The sequence below is a fragment of the Eleutherodactylus coqui genome, chromosome 5 (assembly GCF_035609145.1).
Source record: "Eleutherodactylus coqui strain aEleCoq1 chromosome 5, aEleCoq1.hap1, whole genome shotgun sequence".
NCBI lineage: Eukaryota > Metazoa > Chordata > Amphibia > Anura > Eleutherodactylidae > Eleutherodactylus > Eleutherodactylus coqui.
This window is the reverse complement of record NC_089841.1, coordinates 164,363,165-164,386,075: the sequence shown is the minus strand read 5'-3', so window position 1 is coordinate 164,386,075 and position 22,911 is coordinate 164,363,165.

Genomic DNA, 22,911 nt, shown 5'->3' with positions numbered 1-22,911 from the left:
TATTGGTACTATGATTTGTCAAAGCTATTGGGATAAGGGATTCCCTCACACTGAAATGTCTTGGTAATAGAGATGAGCGAACGTACTCGTTTAGGGCTATTTCGCAATCGAGCATCGCTTTTTTTGAGTAACTGCCTACTTGGGTGAAAAGATTCAGGGGGCGCCGGGGGTGAGCGGGGGGTTGCAGAGGGGAGTGGGGGGGGGGGGGGAGAGCTTCCCCCTGTTCCCCACTGCTACCCTCCGCTCCACCAAGCCGCCCCCCGGCGCCCCCCGAATCTTTTCACCCGAGTAGGCAGTTACTCGAAAAAAGCGATGGTCGATTGCGAAATCGCCCTAAACAAGTACGTTCGCTCATCTCTACTTGGTAACTGATTCAATAAGTAGTTGGAAGCAATGCTAAGCCCCTGAACTGTGATCATTTAAAGATGTTTAGGATTACAAACAAGGGTTTTCTAGAAACTGCAGTACAATTTTCCAAAGTCTGGTATTGGATTGGGCCACTTCAGAAAAAAAGACCCTTTTTTAATTATGCTGGAAAACCCATTTAAGGCCCCATGTCCACGGGGAAAAGATGATTTAAAATCATCAGCGTTTTTTTCCCCGCACACACAATCCAGGCCCCATAGGGATGCATTGGACACCCGCAGATAGTTGCGGATGACATTTTACCCTTGAGGCGCGGATTGCGTGTGCGGGAAAAAACCCCGCAACATGCTTCATTTTAGTGCGGGTCTTCCGCGGGGACAGCTCCCGCAGGCTTCTATTGAAGCCTATGGAAGCCATACGGATCTGCGGAACACGCGTACCAGAATTAAAACTTACCTGTCTGGACGCTGCAGATCTTCCCTCCATCGCGGCCTGATCTTCTTTCTTCGGCCCGGCGCATGCGCGCGGCACACTGCATTGGCTTGATAAAGACTGTACACTACACAGTCGAAACGTTGCTGTATTTATATGCGATATGGATTAAAGGTGAAGTTTTAAATCTCTAAGAAGTTACTGCAAATTTTTCAACAACCCTGGATGCTGCTGAAGATACCGTTATATATCTTGATTGACTTTGGATGGGAGGTCTGCATCCATTTTCAGCTTGGCACCTAGTGAGCCCATTCAGCTCTAGTGAGTATTTCTCTCCTATATATCTGTTGTGCTGCGATTATTACAACATATTGGGCCGTAGAAAGAAGATCCGGCCGCGACTGAGGGAAGATCCGCAGCGTCCGGACAGGTGAGTTTATTCTTATTTTTAGCCTCATGTCCCCGGGAAAGGAGGGACCAGCTGCGGGATTCTGCATGGAGAATCTGAGGCGGGACTGATTTTCCCCGTGGACATGAGGCCTTAGAGAGGTTTCATATGAGCGCTTTGTGACACTTCCATAATCCAGATCTGTATTACACATGTGTTACCGATGACATTACAACTGTATGTCATCAGTATGTCATCAGTATTTGATCTGTTTCTGCCTCTGTATATTTTATTTTCTGCTTGACAAATATTTATCCGTATTTGCTCAATAGAAAATAATAGCAATACGGAAACAAAAACAGAAAAAAACAGATCATACTGCATTTTTAAAAACGGCTGCGAAAAATATGGCCATGTGAATAGATTCATAGATTTACTTTTGCTCTGTATTGCAATCCACAAAACACGGACCAAGTATGGAGCTACAATACGTTCATCTGAAGGTGTTCTAAAGCATTCGTCAGACATTCACTTGTCTGTGGCTATCATCGGAAACATATTTTAAGCCATTCTCTATTTTATGAAATAAATGAAGTGGAAAGGAGGAGCGATCTTTTAATCTTGCCGGAATACATAAGCGTGGATTATTATGAGAATCACAAGTTACAGAATTGTAAGTACAATTTTAGTTATCGAATATACTATATATTTTAGTATAATGCAATATATATATATATATATAACATTTAAAATTGGAATTATTCAGGCATGTCTTTTAAAAAGGTTACACATTATCTGAAAGCTTATATATACCCATAAACTGTAAGGTTGGATATGGGTTGTGTATGTGCAGAAGGTCAGCATTTCCCTTTGACATCATTATCCAATTTGTCCGCTAATCTCAATGTGTTTATCCGTGAGCTGCTCTAGGAAAGCAGCCATGCACACTGAGATTACACTGTCTAACAACACAGTTTGCATGAGCAGTAGACCGTAGCCTGACACACACACAGCTCATTCAGTGCCATCCCTTGCTTTCTGCAGGTCATCACACAGGTTTTCTGCAAGGACATAGCAGCCAAACCTTTGCAATTAATTCATCTATTGATGTGGGAAATTGCATCATAGTTCAGTTTAAGAAATCTATGTAGATGTGATACATGGTGATTTGGCTCTATGGAAGGCAGATGGCTTCAGCATATCTCCTGCATTTCAGATGGTCAAATAGGATCACTTATGGTTCAATGGATGAAATCAGCGCTTTCATGCATGTGTATTCTTCTCAATAGCTTTTCATTGATGCAAAAAATAAAAACCTTCAGGCCATGTTCATACACTGCAGTTTCTTTCTGCAGCTGAAATAAAAAAAAAATTATAGCCAAGCCAGAAGAACATCTACATTTCCATTGGGAATACACTAAAGATATCTTTATATATTCATTACTCTAGCATGCCCAGAAATATGCATAGGTTTGGTTTTAAAACCCTTTTCACTTTCATTGCAATGTACTTTTGTTGTAAAGAATTTGTAACAAATCAACTGTGTTTTAATAATATTGCAAGAAGCAGTGATGTAAGTATCTCTGAGGTCTCCCTCAGGCCTTAGTCAGACGGGCGATTTTTCGCGCGATTTGCGGATCGCATGAGGGATGCTCATCCGCAAATCGCGTGACCGGTGCGCGCAAGTCGCCCGCAAATCGCCCGAAAATCTGCTCCTAGCCGCGTTTCATTAGAAACGGGCCGGAGCTGTCCAGCACATTGCATTCAATGGAGACGGCAATACAGCCGTCTCCATTGAAAGCAATGCGCTGCGGGCGAGCCCGGGATGAATTGTCGGTAAGGGCTTAAATATATAAGCCCTTCCCTGCAATCCAGCCTAAAATGTGTTAAAATAAAAAAAAATTGTATACTCACCTTCTGCCGGCAGCCGGAGCTCTGCGTGGCCGTCCTGCAGTGGGTGTGAAGGGGGTGTGAGTCAGACCTGCCCCCTGATTGGCTCAGCGCTGAGCCAATCAGAGGCATGCCTCACTCACACCCATTCATGAATTAATGAATGGATGTGAGTCAGACCTGCCCCTGATTGGCTCAGCGCTGAGAGGCAGCAGTCACTCACCCATTCATGAATTCATGAATGGGTGTGTGAGTGTTTTCAGCCTCTGATTGGTCAGGGCTTTGACCAATCAGAGGCAGATCATTCAGCAGGCGGGGATTTTAAAGCCCCGCCAGCTGAATAGTGCCAAGAAGCAGTTCAGGAGAACTGACAGCGGCCGCGGCTGGACTCCGGCTGCAGCGGAAAGGTGAGTATACAATTTTTTTTTACTTTAACACATTTTAGGATGAATTGCAGGGAAGGGCTTATATATTTAACCCCTTCCCGACAATTCACCCCGCGCACGCCGGCAGCCCATTGCTTTCAATGGAGCGGCTGTATTGCCACTCCATTGAATTCAATGGGCAAACATCGTTCTTCTCTGCCACAGCTGTTACAGCTGTGGCAGAGAAGAATGATTTGTCTTCTATATGTTCTCAATGGGGTCGGCGCTGCTGCCGCCGGCCCCATTGAGCGCATATACAGAAGAGAACAGGAATCGCAGATCGCAGATAGGTGCGATCTGCGATTTTTTGTTCTATAATTTATCGGACGAGCGCATAAAAAGCGCTCATGTGTCCGATACCATTGCAAAGCAATGCTTTTAAAAAATCGCCGGACGCATGCGCATGCGCAAATCGCGGCTAAAAACGCCCGTCTGACTAAGGCCTCACACAGTCATTTGCAGAAACGCAGCGTTTTTCAACAATGCATTTACTGTGGTTTCAGCATTTTTAACAACGTTTTGGCTGCATTTTCAGTATAGCTGAAAATGCAGCCAAGGATGCTAAAAAAAAATCAATACTCACAAAGCTGGCACTGTTCTGGTCCCTGCTGCTGTTCTCCGGAGTTCCCGGCATTGGTCATCACTGACTAAGGATCTTTTGCTAGTAATGGTGTTTGAAGACCCTGCCTCCAGGAAGAGATTGCTCTGATTGGTTGAGCCCGCTGAGTGTCAGCATGCTCAGCCAATCAAAGCCAGCGCTAAATGCACCAATCACAACCATTCATTGAATGACTTTAATTGTTTCATTGAGCACTGGCTTCAATTGGCTCAGCCAACGCTCAATAAATCAGTCAGGGCAATCTCTTGCTGGAGGCCAGGTCTTCGAACCCCATCACTAGCAAAAGATGCTCTGTTGGCAATGACAAGTGCCTGGAGTTCCGGAGAGTCCCAGACAGTGGCAGCTAGGTGAGTATTGATTTTTTTTTTAGGTCATGCAGCTAGCGCTTGCGTTTAGCGCTGCCAAAAACTTGGTACCAAGTTGTGCCAAGGTCCCTGACAGCTGTGGCAGGGGATTCTTTCATCCCCACGGGGAGTCGCATCATCACTGAACACTGTGACAGCTCTGTCACAGTGTTCAGTGAGGAGGGGACCTTCGTGAAGCAGCTGAGCTTTTCCAAGCACAGTTGCTCCAGTGAACGGGCACAGTTTCATGCGCTGCGCTTATGAAACTTTGCCCGTTCATGAGTTTTCAGCTTATGCGAGCACATAGGCGTGCAAAAAAACGCTCATCTGACCGTGGCCTTATGCACAAAAGTGCAAAGCGGAAAAAAATGTAACACCTAAAGTATGTATCTGCAAGGAGCATGGATGTGTTATGTAGCTCCTCCACTATTTAGAACAGGAGAATCAATATATTAATGCATGATTAATCAATTAGCAATAAACAACTGCTTAAATAGTAATTGAAAAAACAAACAAACATACAATATATATAATGTTGGTCAGTAAAATTAGCTTTTTCTAAATCAACTAAAGATAGCACTAGTTGTAGTCTAGGATTAGAGACAGAGCAAAAACTGATTCCACATCTCAAATATCACTGGAGATGTACAGTCCAGTGTAATATAAAGATGCCCAAGTAGTAGCTTGATATAACGCAAAGAAACCTGGGCAAGGCCCATAGAAAAGTACAGAAACTTCTGACTTTACATTATTTCCTTTTCCCATTAAACTGTAAGATTATAGCTTCTAGTTTCTAGAGTTTCCATTTTTTTCTGTGTTCATATCTATTGACATCAAAATGATGTTATGGTCCTTACGTACAGCTGCTGTATGGGCTCCTATGGGAGGTGGGATGGAGTTTAGCAGCGTGCCCCTTGTCCACAGCCAGCAATGGGTGGTGGCGGGACAGGGTGGCACTTAGCTTCGACCCCGCACCCTCCCATTGGAATCAGCCAGAGGGGAGGATAGAACAGGTGAGCCAGCGAGGGGGAGGGAAGGGGAAGGCTCAACGGCATGGCAGTCAGCCATGCCGCGTGAACGGGCGCACAAATGTTAGATTTGTGCACCCGTTCACAAGCTTTTACACCCCAGATGGTAGCGCATATCGGCTAAGTATAAATATAAATATTGGCCCTAGCTACACTACATGAAAAAAAAATACCTACATAGCAGGCGCCGTCTGGGTCCTTCCTACTGGGCTGTGGCACTCTGGCAGGCTTCCGTGTAGTCCTCGATGCCGACTGGGCATCTCTTGCTGTTGACGGGGCTTGAATACGCCGCCTCCAGCAAGTGGTTGCTCTGATTGGTTTAGGCGCACCGCCTCAGCCAATCGGAGCCGGCGCTTGATGAACCAATCACAACCATTCATTGAATGACATCATTGACATCATGTCCCACGGCGTTCTGGTGTTCGAGGACCTGATGCCAGCATCTCGCGTGCCTGCCAGACGTCATGCACACGTCATGCACACGCGCAGAAGGCCAGGGGGGCCCTGGAAATTTAAAATCACCCTGCTCCCGGCTAGTATGAGTAGCCAAAAGCAGGATGATGACACATGGTCCCGGTCCCATGATCGCTGTTATCTAACGGATTTATCCGCAGACCTTACCCTGGGTTCTGCACACACACGCGCCTGTTGTCAAAATAGTGGACGCATGTGCAGAAGCCGCGGATTGCTGGGGTAATTTAAAATCTCCCTGCTCCTGGCTCCTGGTTTCACCTTCTGTCATGGATCAGATCCATGAGGGGAGGTGAAATTAATTACCTAAGGCCTCCAGCGATGTCCCTCAAAGGGATCCTTATCCATGGACCTCTCCCCAGCTTCGGTACAAGCTCTTGTCAACAAAATGGCGGACACAAGCGCAGAAGCTGGGGAAGGTCCGGGGAATTTAAAATCTCCTTGCTCCTGGCTACTAAAGGCTTTCGGCCTTTCTCCTCCCCTACAAGCGGTTTGCAATGGTTGTGGGTGGGGCAGATGTGTGGCTAAGCTCCTGCCCCCTTCCCACCCCTTGTCCATAGCCAGCAATGGGAGTAAGCGGGACAGAGAGGAGCTTAGCTTCGCCCCACCCCACCCCCTCCCATTGCAAACGCCGGAGGAGAAAGGCAGAGAGCCGGTGAGGGGGAGGGAACTGCTTAGATGAAAGTGTATATCGGCCGGCCGTGAAAGCGCCGGCCGATATACTCTCATGTAAATAAACCCTACTACATAGTGCTCATTGGGCGTTATGTAGCCTGGAAAGGAGAAGACAGCAGCTGTTAAAAAAACACTTCTGCTTTCTCCTTTGGGTCCTCGGCTGTGACTTAATCGCACCCCATATTTTTGCTATCGGCTGAGATTGAAGCCCAGGATCAAGCACCGTAAATTTACTGTGCTAAGTCCTTAAGGGGTCAATACATGTACGTTTTATGATTTGGACAAATGAGGACTTTAAACTACCGGTACATCTGTAAAGTCTCTGACCGCTCCTACCCACTTGCATTTTTGTAAATGCTGCGTTAACGCTGCGTTTTTTTTTAACGCGAATGTCAATGGGACTTTCTAATGTTAAAAATGCATTGCAAGTTTGTGCATTGCGATTTTTGTGTGATGCGTTTTTAACATTAGAAAGTCCCATTAAAATTCACGTTAAAAAATGCAGCATTAAAAATATGCAACTGGGTAGGAGCCCTTAGGGTATACTCACACATGGCAGAAATACTATTGAATAGGCTACAGAAAATCCACAGCATTTTACATTACATGGATTGTTGATGAGGCTTCAAGAACTCTCATCCACATGCTGTGAAAAATTCTACAGCAAAAATTGACGTGGTACAGCTGCACTGGATGCTATTTTCTCCAGCAGGCTCTGGGGTATTCTGTAGCTTCCTAATTATGTAGTATGGAATGCGCACGCCTTGCAATAAACAGTCAGACACAAACTATAGGTCTCGGGTGTAAATCTGGATCTGGGCGTACAATGCTCAGAGCCTCAGGTTTATTGAAACACATAATACCTACCCTTTATTGGCTATAACATATTACATCAATAACATATTGTATTTTCATTCGTTGGGCCACCTAGAATCCCCCGCCCCTCCCCACACCCTTCTCAGATCCAGTGTACAAGTCAGCCTTTGTCTCCTCAACATGTGGTCAAGCAAAAACTAGCTTCTTCATCTCAGAAGTTGAGGGTGGGGGAGGGCTGAGAAAACGCCCGAAGTAGATACAGTTCTTCAGTCTAGTATAGCAATGTGACTTTAACACTTAAGAGGCTGCAGAGGAGGTTTACATTAGGCTAATGCTATAGCACACATCTTTCACCATGCCATGGTCCAGCAATTACCATAATGAGATTGAGTGGCCATTAGCCTCTACAGAGTTAAATCACTACAGCTGAGTAATACATCTAGTTTATACAAATCAGTAGACATTTTATGCTAACTAATCATCACGTCTACTACACAGATTTTAAATTTATAGCATGTCAACTTGCCCAGTGGATTTTCATAGCAGAATTTGTTCCCTTAAGGGCTTAAACAGACGAGTGTATATCGCAATAGCCTCGCTCCTTTGCAATATTTTGGCACAGTGAATGAATGTTGTTTGCCCGGTGTCTGCATAAAGAGCGTATTTGTGCAGGCACCACTTATTCACACCGGCAGGGGAATCACCGTGCCCTGATTTAAATGGCTAATTTGCCCTAACGCAATGCCAAGGATCGCGGGTATTAGGGCTTATTCACGCCCCGGCCAATATATGCTGTCTCTCTCTGCAGGGGAGGTGGGCCGGGAGCAGTGCACTGAGCTGCGCCCCCTTTCCGCCCCTCGCCACTATTTGCAATTGGAGGCGCGGGGCGGAACTTAGCTCTGCCCCCGTCCCTCCCCTCCCATTGCAAACAGTGGTGAGGGGTGGAGAGGGGGCGGGAGCTCAGTGCACTGCTCCCGGCCCACCTCCTCCCTCTGCAGGGGGGGACAGCGTATATCGGCCAGGCGTGAAAACGCGGCCGATATACGCACGTCGGAATAAGGCCTAAGCACATACCCGCACATGCAGATGTGCGTGTTTGCGCACATCCCATAGACATCTATTGTGCTCTTTGTTGCGAAAACACGCACAAGATAGAGCAGGTCCTATCTTTTTGCGCAAAAAATGATGTGCGAATGAACCCATTGGAATCAATGGGTTCTATTCTCTGTGTCTTACAAGCAGGATCTTCCAGCACACAAAATCATGTTAAAACACGCTTGTCTGTTTAAGCCCGAAGTTTAAATGTAGTACATGCGGAATTTGACATGGATTTTGATGTGGATTCACACCCGAACCCGCAGCGAATTTACTGATTTTCCGTAACATGTGACCGTATCCTATATGATGGCAGCCTAAGAAGCTAAACTTGAGGATATATGATTTTCTATGATGTGATTCAGCATATTCATGTAAAAAGTTATGTAAATGCTGCCAGGACTCCAGTATACAAACTACAGGTAAAACGTGACTGACTCTGTGTAGGTGTAGGAAGCCAGGCTCACAGGCTTATTCTATGAGTCCTGACCACATTTTACATGGAACGATTATAATTTTGTTAATCGCTTGATTGTGCAAAACTAAATGATGATCGTTCAGCGTAAACACGATCAATAACTGAACAACGAACTATATAGTTAATTCATCATTCATCAAAACCTACCAATAATTGACCCATGCAAACAGGCAGTCATTCTTCTGTGAGCAACTGCCTGTTTACTCTGAATGAAGGCGGGCTGCCAGAGTAGATCCCCTGCCCGCTCTACCTCCACTCAGTGGAGCAATGATCATTGGGATGAGTGTTTGGCATTTAAGGGCTCAGTCGTCCCGTGTAAACGGGCTCTAAATTCAGTAGCCGCAAGACCTATCAGTAATATACAGAACTTTTTATTCTTGTATGTATCAGACAAGTGCATAACACAGCAGCCTTGAATTAGAAAATGTAATATGATTCTTATGTTCCATTTACCAAGTGGGTTTTACATTTCTTCACTGTGTTATAATAAATGTTCTTTCTTCTATCCACTTGATAAAAAGTATTTGCTTTCTGTAAATACAAATGTCATAAGTATATCTTCTCATCTTGAGCGCAGTATGAACAGTACAGAGAGGTGCCTACAGATTATAGGATACTAATCAAACAACTGTCGTCTGGGAGAAAGATAAGCGTGGATTATGCACCCCATTCTACCAAGATTTTCTCCTTCTGTTAATCCTCTACTACACCATGATATTGCCCTCTCTTCCATAATCTTTACTTTCCAAAGCTTGATACTGTTGTATGGATTTTCCCTAGAGGATGTCAACTAAATCCCTGTTCTAAAGTCATTTTACACATGAAAACTAGACTGTAAAAAGAGCATAAAACATTTAATAAATGCATTTCTCTAGCAGCCAGCATATCGGTACAGGGCCTCAAAAAGTGATTTTAGCAGGATATTTTTGATAGGGGACTCTCAAAACAGAGGATAAAGCTTGGCTTCACGTCCTAAACCATTGAACATATGGTATACGTGCTACATTAGCAATATTACTGCCACATTATTCCAAAATAGTTCAGGGCTGGGCTGAAGTTGAGCTACAGTTACTAGCCATCTTCCTGTTATTTGGCTGCTATATAGTTTTGGTAGCACTGACCATGTATATATTCCAGTGGTTGACAGTATAGGTGCATACTGTATTTCACCAAGGGGTTGTCCCATTTCTAGCTGTTCTCCTAGGGAAAACAGACGGCTCCGTATGTTGCAGAGTGGCCTGGGTTGGTACTGCAGGCCGAGCACTATTGACATGAATTGGGCTCAGCCTGCAGTACCAACCCAGGTCACTGCACAATGTACAGAGATAGGAGTGGGACAACCCCTTAAATGAACTCTTTGAAATCATTATGAGACTGTAGTGTCATTTTATCTTTAAAAACACGCAGAATTTTATTTTTTTCATTGTTTCTGAATATTATGCTACAGAGTTTCAAAAGGGGAATGTTTAACAGCATTGTTCTAAATATAAATATTCTGCAGGCACTGCTGTGCTGCCCATACATATAAGATAGTTGCTAGCTCATTCAGTCAACTGCTGTCGCCCCTAAACATTCACACTCAGATCGACTGAATACGCAAGTTTATTTCATTATGAAGAGGAGGACAAGCTGCTGCCAGATGGCTTTTTTCTCTTTCAGGGGAAAAAAATAATCCGGCATGTTCAAACCCAATCCTGACAGCTGCTACCATACACACTAGATTGTCAGACGATCCTGTCAATTCAGCATTTATCTTGGCCAGCTTTCATCTTTAAGGGGTAGTCCCACTATGGCCATTTATCCCGTGGATAGGTGATAAATATCTGATGGCTGAAGGCTACACCACTGAGACCCCCCACTATCGCTAAAACGGGAAGTCCAAAAGTCCCCTGCTTCTCCTCATTGCATTACTGTAGTGAAAATAATTTTGAGTAAGAGGTAGTCCAACATTGCCCTTTAACCTCTTAATGCTCCATGACATATGTAGTGATCTGGATTATGGTTTTCTCCAGCAGGTTTCGGGGTATTTTGTAGCTTCCAAATTGTATAGTGTGCACACATCATCGAGCAGATCAGACACAAGCTATCAGTCTCATATCCAAAATGGCTCTGGAGAGGAACACCCAGACAGCCCCTTTTATTGTAAAGCATAACACCTGCCCTTTTATGGGCGTGCAACAGATTACATCAGTAACATATAGGATTCTCATTTGTCGGATCATATAGAATCCCCCCCTCCTTCCTGCCCACCGTCTCTCAAGTCCAATGTATAAGCAAGTCTTTGTCTTACGTACTTTCAGTTTTGAGCACATGTTTGTATCTCTTTGTTGTGAGCTGGATTATGGAGAAGTTTCTGTGTGGGGGATGGGAAAGGACTGGGGAAACACTCAGTATTGAATACAAGCAATAACATAACACTGTGATTTAACTCTTTCCTTATGCAGCAGAGTTCCACATTAGGCTGAAGTCACAAAACACACATAATACGTCTAGTTTAGTACAAATCGATAGACATTTTACACTGACTAATCATCATGTCTATCACAATCCCCCCTTAAAATGTCTATCCTCTAACTCTCTATCTAATTTTCACAGTTCTCTGTGCGTGAGCCTATAACTGGAGCGCGTTGAAGGTTCGTTTTAGGGTCTTCAAGGGGGTGTAGGACTTGTCCACTCCTTCTGGGGATGCATCCAGCGAACTCATTGTGGGAGTAGCTTTTCCAGCATCAGTTTCACAGGTCTCTCTGACACAGGGGATAACACAGCAGACTAGAACGAAAAAGATAATCAGTTCACATACAACAGCGACGCCCGTCTGTGCCAGGATACTTTACCACCCGCTCATCCATGGCGAGTGCTGGTCCCAAAAGTTAGCTCTTTTTAGTTAGTGCGGTCAGCTTTTTAATGGCAACTGCGTCTTTACCTGCGGGTCACGTGTCGTCTGGGATGTAGGTACAACAAGTCTCCCCTATCATCTTACAGACACTCCCCTTTTTAGCTAAAGTCATATCTAAGGCCATTCTATTTTGAAAAGTCATAGTCGAGGTAGGTCCTATTGGTCGACTAGTCCCTATAAAGCGTCTCTAGTATAATTTATAAACCACTGCTAATTATAATAAACATAATTAATCCAGTCAACGTTTATTTACCATAACGATCAGGAAAATGGACTCGAATCTAGTTTTAACTTGGTCTCTATTTTTTAAAACTCGTCAGGTACCCCCCTTGGCTATCTTATGACGTCAATGTACACGTGTAGATCAAAACTACCACCAGGGGTCTCTCTTCTCGCTCTAGTATAATGTTACAATACTAGTAGTGTGCACAGGTACGCACGGCCTGGGACTCCCTAATCTTCACCCACACCAATGTCCCTCCTGGAGATAGTCCGGATGGTGAACACGTCCAGGCCGCCTGCACTGACCCTACACTACCTAGTGACAAGACTGGAAGGAACCGCCGTACCTATGCGGAAAACAAGGATAGACCAACATGACAGGATAACCACAAAACACAGACTGAGTTGGATCGAGATAAATTAACTATTGGGGGTAACCTCATTATCCTCAATGTTGCCTGACAGGATGTGGAGGAGCATAAGGGCTTTACTAAGGCACACTCCCCTGTCTAATTACCCTCCAGGCGGGTCCTCTACCTCATGTCTCCACAAAGCCAGTAAACGTCTGCTAAGGACTGAACCTGATTCTGGATCCATTCCCCTCCTATCATACCGTAGGAGGAGCAATACCCGTTGGTGAGTTCCCCAAAAATCTCCCTCCACCCTGCCCATTTGCCTGGCAGGTGTAGTTTCCAGAGTAGTCAGTAATACTCTCTCCGGTATAAAATGCTTAAGTAGTTATAGAGTATTCCTTCTTCCACTTCTCACGGACAGTGTAATTAGCGGAAATGTTCGTGAAGAGACTAATAAACCACTCTTCAGCATCTACAGGGAGATTTAGGGGGACCATCCCCAAGTGTGGTCGGGCACTACCGCACACGCAACAGTTAGACTTGTTGCTCCTGTTAGCATTGTACCTCATCAACTCCAACCAGAGATTCTGGTCAGAGTAGCCAGTCGCTACTGTCAAGGTGTCCTCAAAGGGTAGGGTCGGCTATGATCATAATGTTCGTCAAGGTCTTTATCTTACGGCGGAGGGGGTTAATTATGGGCACGGGACTAAGTGAAAGCTTCCATTCGGGTGCATCTACCATACCCCTTATTTTAAACTTCCCTAAGGGATCTGTCCTCCCGTACCGGTATGTCCCCAGACTGTAAGCCCCCCGCCGTTCCCCGGGCTTGGATCTCCCATGGTTAGTGTAACAACCGCATTAAAACCAAGCAGCATACTAAGTTCAGCCTCCAAATACCTGCTGTCCTTATTATTCTCAAGGAGGGTTATACGACTAATTAGGGATTTCCTGCTCTTATCTTTCTTATTTAAGGCACTTCGCGGTTTATAGGACCAGTCTATTCCTGTGTTACATCCCACTAATCCCCAATAACGGCAGTCTTCTCCCCAGACATTATCAGTGGCGCAAACATATTGTATTCCCCGGGTATGTAAGTCATATAACCAGCTGAACTGAGCTAAATCTGGCCTGCGGTGGGATCTTGCACCTAGACACGGGACCACAGTACAATAGTCGAAGGAATATGCGGCTACTTGAGCATTGAACAAGTTATACCAGAAGGTAACCATACCCTCATATTCTTCCGACTAAGGATTCCAGTTGCCACCCTCCTCTCTCACTAGCCCTAACCAGAGTAATGTCCTTGGCACAACTAAGACTGGTCTCCCGGATCTGAAGCTTTCTTACAGTATGAAGCATGGATCCATGTAAGTCTTTCGGCTAGTTTCACAGCTGTGGCAGTAGTCAGAAGCACCTGGTAGGGGCCATCAAATCGGGGCTCAAGAGGGTGCTTCCTGAGGAACTTCTTGACGCACACCCAATCCCCAGGCTGCAAGATATGTGTCCCAGTGTCTGCCTCTGAGTCTGGAAGAGAACACCTGTGCATAGGCTTTGGTTAGTTCTTTAACAACGGAAATCACATACTCAGTCAACACATCAGATTGTAATTGTAACTACTGAGGATAGTAACGACCTAGCCTTGGGGCAAGCCCAAACAATCTCGTAGGGAGATAATGTATAATCCCCCTGGGTTCATATCTAACACTGTATAAGGCTATTGGATGACAGTCTTTCCAAAGTGGCGTCATTTTCAAGTATCTTACTTTTTAGCGTGCCACTAAGTCTCTCCACCTTTCCACTACTCTAAAAATGGTAGAGTATGTAAAAGGCCTGGGATACACCCAGAGCAGACATGACATGTTACATTCACCTGCAAAGTTTATACCTCTGTCTGACTCTGAATCACTTCTGGTACCCCATATTCACAGTTTACCTCGTTCATGAACTTCTTTGCGGTTACCTACTTGTTTGCCTTGGTAACAGGGTCGGCCTCCAACCTGCAAAGACATCAACAACAACAAGCACGTATTCATACTTCCCAACAAGTGGGAGCTGAACGTAGTCAATTTGCAATCCCTGAAATGGGTAGAGTGGTCCCGGCAAGTGTGATGTGGCGAATTTACTTCTGCCCTGACTCACCCATGGCATAGATCATGCTAAACTGGACAAATGATGCAGCAGCTACAGAGAACCCAGAAGTCGCCCATCCTCTTTCAAGCGTCGTCGTCATTGCTGCTTTACTAGGTGGGTCTTTCCATCCATCAGCTGGGACATCATGGGATACAGGAACTGTGGTAGGCAAGTGCTGTTGACTGTTCACCATACACAGTCCTGTTCCTGCTGCTCCCATATCAGTCCATTTATTCTTTCCTTCCTTGCTGGCTTGTAACTGTAAAAGTCTTTAGCATATCAAACTCCACATTTTTGTCAATGTCCAAAGTTTTTACCACTGACTCATGCCGTCAGTATCTTTTCTTCTTTCTTCCACGGCTTGAGGGCCGCTGCCTTTGCTGTGCTGTTGGCGAGGGTGTCGTCTCGCTTCTCCAGTGTAGGAATCGGTGCGAACTCTCAACTTTGTCAGGTAGAAGTAGGGCCTCCATGAGACTCTGCACCGCTGCACCATTCTCAATTGGTTGTCCTGCTAAGGTAAAAACTGTCTGGTCTTCCATATTGGGCTGTAATCATGAGCTATGCCAGATGCATACCAGGAGTCAGTGTAAATGGTTGCCGTCTTACCTCTCGCCACTCCACTCGCCTCAGTGAGGGCCTTCAATTCCGCTTCTTGTGCTGAGACATGCGGAGGCAGAGCTTCTGCTTCTAGGACATCTTGTTCTGTGACCACTGCATATCCAATGTGGAGTCATCAATCCTCACCCTGGTACCATCTGCAAAAAGCTCAACATATGCATTATCAACAGAGGTTCTGGTAATTGTTTGCATACCTGCAGTTTCTTACTGTATTAGTACTAAATAATCGTGTTGATGTTCTCTTTCACATGGCTCGGAATCTTGTTATCTTATTCCATTTATTTATTTATTTATTTTTTTTTTTAAACCCAATAGCTGATCTACAACACCTAGATCATCTATGACCCAGATTACCTATGCCTCCCCCCTTTTGAACCGGAATACTCAATGGAAAAAAGAGTAATTGCGTTCAAACTAGTACAAGTTGAAAAAGGAAACCAAGAGGCACAAAAACAAGTACTTTGTAGGTCAAGGTGACATTGTATGCAAGGAGCGAAAATCTCCTTAAAATTTTTTTTTTTTTCCAGGTCGCAGTTAGCATTTTTTAACACAAGGGGGCGCAGCACAAGTAAAATTTTACGTCACCCAGTGTAATAGTATTTCAGGGAACGTCCAGCGTTTAACTTTCACTCTCCTGTCGGGATATAATTATAGCTTCAGTGTAGACTGACACTAGAATATACAAAAGACTTAGGGAAAAAACTAAAGAATACAGATGAATTAACATCCTACTCTGGGCAATTTAGTCCCTCTTTCTTCAGATTAAAAGTAAAATTACTTCATCAAATTGCGTGAAAAAGTTTGCTGGGTGACTATAGGGAAATTATCCCATCTATAGGAGCCTTCCATAACATCATCTGTCTGAGCATCCATTGGAGAAGCGGGCAGTGGAAAACAGAGCCCCTGGGAACATGAGAGAGTGTCCCCTGTCATGTATTCCCGGCCTCTGTCCCCATGCATCAACTCCAATCTTCCATGCACTATAAACCAGCTTAGTCATCCACTATGTCCCAAGCTGCATCTTCACAAAGGTTTGTTTCCCTGAACTTATCACACATCCAAAGTGGCCACATCTTGGAGTGTAACAAAGTCTGGTCAAACAAGACCTTGCTTCAGACAATCATGAGGTTAGCACTGGATACAGTGGCATTGGGGAATACAGGCCTCCCAAGTGCAGCAAAATGGCCGCCAGAGGCAGAAAGGGGCGAGGCTACAAATCTCCCAGGTGAGGCAAAATGGCTGCCGGAGGAAGGGGCGGGGTCAGGGGCGGCAGCACTTCCAGGTGAGGCAAAATGGCCGCTGGAGGAGGAAGGGGCGGAGCCAGGTCCTGTCCCAGATGGGGAGGGACCGGAAGTAACATCACACACCCTGAAAGTGAGCACATGGGGGGAAGTAACTTCAGGGTGGGGGCAGGGCTCACCAGATTTGCTGCAGAGACACTATGTGGAGTTTTAAACATTTCAAGTGCGGCCGCCATTACAGGGAGGGGCTGTAGTCAACACAAAGGCATTACATTGTTCATAAGCAATACACATCTCCCACTATACTTTCTCATCTTGAATCTCTTTCCTACGTTTACCACCTCCTAGCAAAAACTAGCACCTAACACCTTTCTTTCTGCTGGGCTTACTGCTCATCTTCTGAAAACTTTCTACAGTCTATCTTACCATCTTATCTGTACATAACCTGACATTTCTTTCTGCAAGTTTTCCTGATCCTTTTCTTTGTAAAATGTTTCTACATGTTTTGCATATTCCAAAACATCCTGCACTGATCCCTCATTCTATTCTACCTGCTTATTCTATCCTATTTGAACTTTCTAGACACAGTAAAACTCCTCTTGTAAAATCTGCTTTCTTCAAATCCTTCCAATATAACCTCTCTTTCCCACTCAGATCACAATGCACATTAATTCTACAAGACAAAGGGAACAGAAGGGTTAATTGGGAAATGCTTTCAGTCGCTTACCTTCAGTCCACTCTCTTATCAGCAACCCTCCCCTAATAATAAACACTGCACATTCTTTAAACTAGTCTGAAACACGCAAAGACTGATGATTATTTTCAATGACCAAGAGCTTCTGGAGACGTCAGCCGTCACAAAGCACGGCTATAATTCCCGCGTATATACCTTTCCACATATGAGAACATAACACGCTCAATCATACATGTTAATATGCGTATCATAAATTTTCCTAATCTCACACTAGTTTACCTAGGAGTAAGTGTCTCTCCGGCGTGTTCCTTCAGACTTAAACAGCCAAGTCCGCCCTTCTGACACATTAACCCTCACAGAATTTGTCTCTTGGTCTTGTATACACAATTTTTAACCATCTCAGACATAATATACACTGCATACAAAATACCCCTTAGGCAGGTTAAAACGGTGGTTGTTTTTCCGAGTAGAAAGAACTATATTACCTGCCTTTCATTGATTTATCACTCTGGATCAGAAACAGGCAGAATAGCAGTCAGAAATCAGCTCACATCGGTAGATTTTACATAAAGCAATCTTACCGTGTTCTGTAGATTTTCGGGCCCCTGAGTTCTGCGTGCTATCTGCCGATCTCTGTATTTTTCCAGAATGAAAGAAATCAAAATCTCTACTCGGGCCCACCCAGGGACGCCACTGATCTGGATTATGGTTTTCTCCAGCAGGTTTCGGGGTATTTTGTAGCTTCCAAATTGTACAGTGTGCACACATCATCGAGCAGATCAGACACAAGCTATCAGTCTCATATCCAAAAGGCTCTGGAGAGGAACACCCAGACAGCCCCTTTTATTGTAAAGCATAACACCTGCCCTTTTATGGGCGTGCAACAGATTACATCAGTAACATATAGGATTCTCATTTGTCGGATCATATAGAATCCCCCCTCCTTCCTGCCCACCTTCTCTCAAGTTCAATGTATAAGCAAGTCTTTGTCTTACGTACTTTCAGTTTTGAGCAAATGTTTGTATCTCTTTGTTGTGAGCTGGATTATGGAGAAGTTTCTGTGTGGGGGATGGGAAAGGACTGGGGAAACACTCAGTATTGAATACAAGCAATAACATAACACTGTGATTTAACTCTTTCCTTATGCAGCAGAGTTCCACATTAGGCTGAAGTCACAAAACACACATAATACGTCTAGTTTAGTACAAATCGATAGACATTTTACACTGACTAATCATCATGTCTATCACAGTAGCTGTGAACGTCAGAGTAAACTATGATCTCAACAGCTTAATTTCTTAGATACCACGGTCTATAGCAACCGCAGCATCTAAGTGGATAGAAAAAGAGAAAGTGTTCCTTTTATCAGCCTATGCTTCCCCTTCACCCTGCAATCACAGGGTCCTAATGGGCTGTCATGGCAGCTAGGGGACTCACAGTAGCCCCCATGTCTGTCATCGAACTAAGCTTATCGTGCTTATTGTTGTATTATACATTACAAACAATCCAGAGATCATTGTAGCCCCTAGTGGGACTAAAAGAAACTTGTATTTTTGTTCATCCCTGCTGTGAAAAACTAGAATTAAAAAGTGGTAAAGTTGCATGTACTCCAAAATGGTACCAATGAAAACATCAACTCATCCCACAAAAAAACTCACACAGCTCCGTCTAAAGGAAAAATTAGAAAAATATGGCTATCGTAACTTAGCGAAACAAAAAAAAAATATTTTGAATTAAAGTGTTGTATTATGCAAAAGTAGTAAAACATTTTAAAAAATTGCTATCGTCATAATTGTACTAACTCAAAGGAAAAACGTAACACTTTATCTATATCATATGGTGCACATTTATCATAAGTGAAGTGATATTTTAATAACCATACAGCAGAAAATGGTCAAATTAATGACAGTTTTTAAATAGCGCCAGACCTGGTACTATGACAGTATGGATAAACCTGCCCCAGTTATCCATATTTACCAGTGCATTTTATTCTGCCTGCATATTTATACTGTTTGGCCATTCAATCAGTCCCAGGAGATTGGGGATATTGAGGTATCCATTTAGCTCCTGCTGTTAGCTGTGCTATGTGGAAGATCTGTAAATTGAGTTTAGATGAGATTGCCACATTCGCTGCAGAACTCAATGTCTGACTACACACAATACTGCAGTACAAGTAAATGTTCCATAGGAATATGCACGGGTCCTTTCAACCCATCCTGACCAGTGTAGACTCTTGATGTAACGTGCATACATGTATGCTTATTGTAAAATGATCAAAATTGTATATTTAAGCCATTTGAAATATGGATGGAGATATTTGGATTTCTCATAGGTTAAACTGTAGAACATATCCATGCTTAATTGCCTTAGCATGCACATTGTGAAACAAAGATTTTAATAGCAAGGGTGTGGAGTGACCCAGAGTTGTCACTACATAGTGCACATAGTTTATTTGAATACTTATGTTTATTTAAATAATGTATATATTTTATTAAAAAGGGGTGTATCACTTTAATATTACAGGTGCTAGAATGGAGTTGGTGATTGGAGGAACCATTAAGTCCCCTGTCTAGTCTTTCTTTGCTCATGGGAGGACCTAAAGTCTGCAAATAGCCCCACCCAGATTCTAGAGAGTTCAGTAGTTGGAGTAAACTAGTCTAAGTAGAAGTCTAAGGGAGTTGTTAGTTAGTAGCAGAGAGAGAACAGAAGGAAGACAGAGATAGAGAGAGTTTAGTTATTAGTACTGTGAGAAGGAAAGGTGTAGAAGAGCTTAAGAAAGATTAAAATAAAAAAAGAAAGAAAAGAAGATTTAAAGAAAGCTGGATAGGAACAGACAGAGACATCCATTCCCCACATCTGAGAGAAAGTGCCAGATACAACACATGATATAGACAGTAGTATCTTCAGTATTAGGAACAAAACATTCTTCTGTGGGCGGTATCTGCAGTCACCAAACTCCGGATTGCTGTGGACGGGAATTGGACTACTTTGAATGTGACCGTACTTTATCTGGAAGCTGCAAATAAAAGTGAAGTTTACCTGTTTCGCCTTTACTCCAACTACTGGAGCCCCTTCTCTCTAAGGAACACCTGCACTATGCCATGTACTACACCACTTTCATGGGGAAAGGACTACAACTCCCAACAACCAAAAACCTTGTTCGTAGGACAACCGGACAGAAGTGCAACTATCCAGCTGCCCCTTACTATGGCCAACTGCTGACTGGCATCACAAACTACCACCACCATTATCTACCATCCCCTCTTTTACTTGCAGTGGAGGGGAGTCAGAGCTTATAGCTACCGTCAACCCAAGATGATCCCCAACTCCCGCTCGCTGCAGGTGCATGCATGCAGGTCACCGAGTTATACATTTCTGATGTGATCTCCATGCCGATTGCGGCGAATAGTTTTCACAGGAGACTAAAAATCCTCAATATGCATTCATGATTATTCATGTAATCACCAATAAATTACTATTTATTTACCAGGAATTTTTCATGCTGAAAGATGCCACTGCTGTTTCCGCCCTGTGGGCCTGCTTGATTGCGTGCTTCTAACCCTACAGAACAAGACAAACTATAATGTAACATGAACAGGATATCTTCACTGTCAGACAACTTACTCCTGCTATATTAGTACTGGTAATGCAACAAGGGAGCAGGGAGGATGCTGTGCGTATATAAGGAATGGAGGAGCCATCATGAAATAGGAGGTTGGAGTTCTTATGCTATTCTTGCTTCTGTTTTATATTTTTTTCTTGTTTTTCTTTACAAGTGCTATCTTGGAGCAACCCCTTTAACTCCTTAATGATTTCCCATTCGTCTTCTGACGGCGTCCATTTATGGGCTTTATTCTGCAGTGCCGTCTCTTGACGGCGATGCATTAAAAGCCTGGAGTGGGCACTTGTCCTAACACCGGGGCCCAAAAAAACCACGGATCCCTGATGTTTAACCCTGTACATGTCACGGTCAGTGCAACCGCAGCATGTAAAAGGCTGACGGAGGGAGGAGGTTACCTCTGTCACCCATCGGACCCTCACAATACGATTGTGGGGTCCCGATGAGTTGCTATGACACCTGGAGGCTTGTATATAGCATCCGAGCCTGCCAGCTATGGTGGCCTATGAGGTCCACCCTTTGGCTAAGCTTCATAGGCTCTCTAGTGCACTACTGTACGGATGTATAGTAGTGTATTAGAAGAGTGATAAAAAATGCTGATAATTAACTCCCCTAGTTAGACAAAAATAAAAAGTATTTTAAAAATAGTAAGAAAAAAAGATCTAAATGCAAAAACTCCAACTTTTCCTTTGCTAGATAAAGAAAAAAAAAATCAAATATGTGATTGCATTCATAATGGCCCAGAGAAAAAGGTTAGTACATTATTTAACCTGCAGAGTGCATGTCATGGAAGAAAAATACGAAAACATGGTGAAAATAGTTAATTTTACCTATCTCGCCATACAAAAAACAGAATAGAACGTGATCAAAACATCACATGGATCAACAAAACCATGGTACCATTAAAAAGTACAACTTATCCCACAAAAAAGAAAAACTACACAGCAAAGTTGACAATTTTTTTTTCCTTAAAAAGTGTAAAAAAGTTGCAAGAAAAAAAAGAAAACTATAAATTTGGTATTGACGTAATTGTACTGGCCTGCAGAATTAATTTAACATATTATTTATACTGCATGGCGACCGCTGTTAAAAATAAAAATAAAAAACATGTCAGAACTGCAGATTTTGTTAATCTTGCCTCTAGAAAAAAATGGAATAAAAAGCAAACAAAATGTTATATGTTCCCAAACATTGGATAAATAAAGTCTAGAGATCATCCTGTAAAAAACAAACCCTTACAGAGCTCTGTCCATGGAAAAATAAAAATGCTATGGCTCTTCGAATGCGGCAACACAAGAGCAAGTTTTTGTCTACAAAAATAGCAAAACATTAAAAAACTGCATAAACGGTATCGCCGGAATCGAACTGACCCAGTGAATAATGTTATCCCATTATTTATTCTACAGACTCAACGCCATAAAAATGAAATCCAAAAAACAAATATCGGAATTTCTTTTTTTCTCCAGTCCCATTAATTTTTTTTTTAATAAAAGTTATACATTTCCAGTATATGTACCCAAAAATTATGACACAAAAAAAACAACAACTTGTCCTGCAAAAAAAAAGCCCTCAAAAAAATTAAAAAGTTATGGCTTCTGGAATGCGATGATGAAAAAACTGAGAAGTTAGTTGGTTATTAAGGAACAAACAGGCTTTGTCACTAAAGGGTTAAGCTCTGTAGGTGTCATGACATCTTGATGGGCATTATCAGTGGGTGGCTTAACACATAGATGATTGATGGAAAACAGCAGTTTTTTGCCACATTTTTACAGCCAAAAATATTGCAGTTAGACGCTCACTGTAGATCATTAGGGAGTTATGAAACAAACTACAAACATTGTTTCCATGTGCAATTCTTTCTCACTTTTGGTTCCACAGTGTTTTTTCAAAATGCAGCATTTTATATGTATGTTGTTTATGTCAAGTGTTTTTCCATAGACCTTTCTATAGAAAAAAGAAAAAATAGGTCTGTATTAAAAATCATCACTGAAAGAAAAGTTTGTAAAAAAAACGCATAAAATTCATGACGTTTTTTTTTTACAAGCCCGAAAAAACTGTTAAAGATGCCTAGCAGTGGTTTATATATTAAGGATGTGTCAGTCTGTTATGTT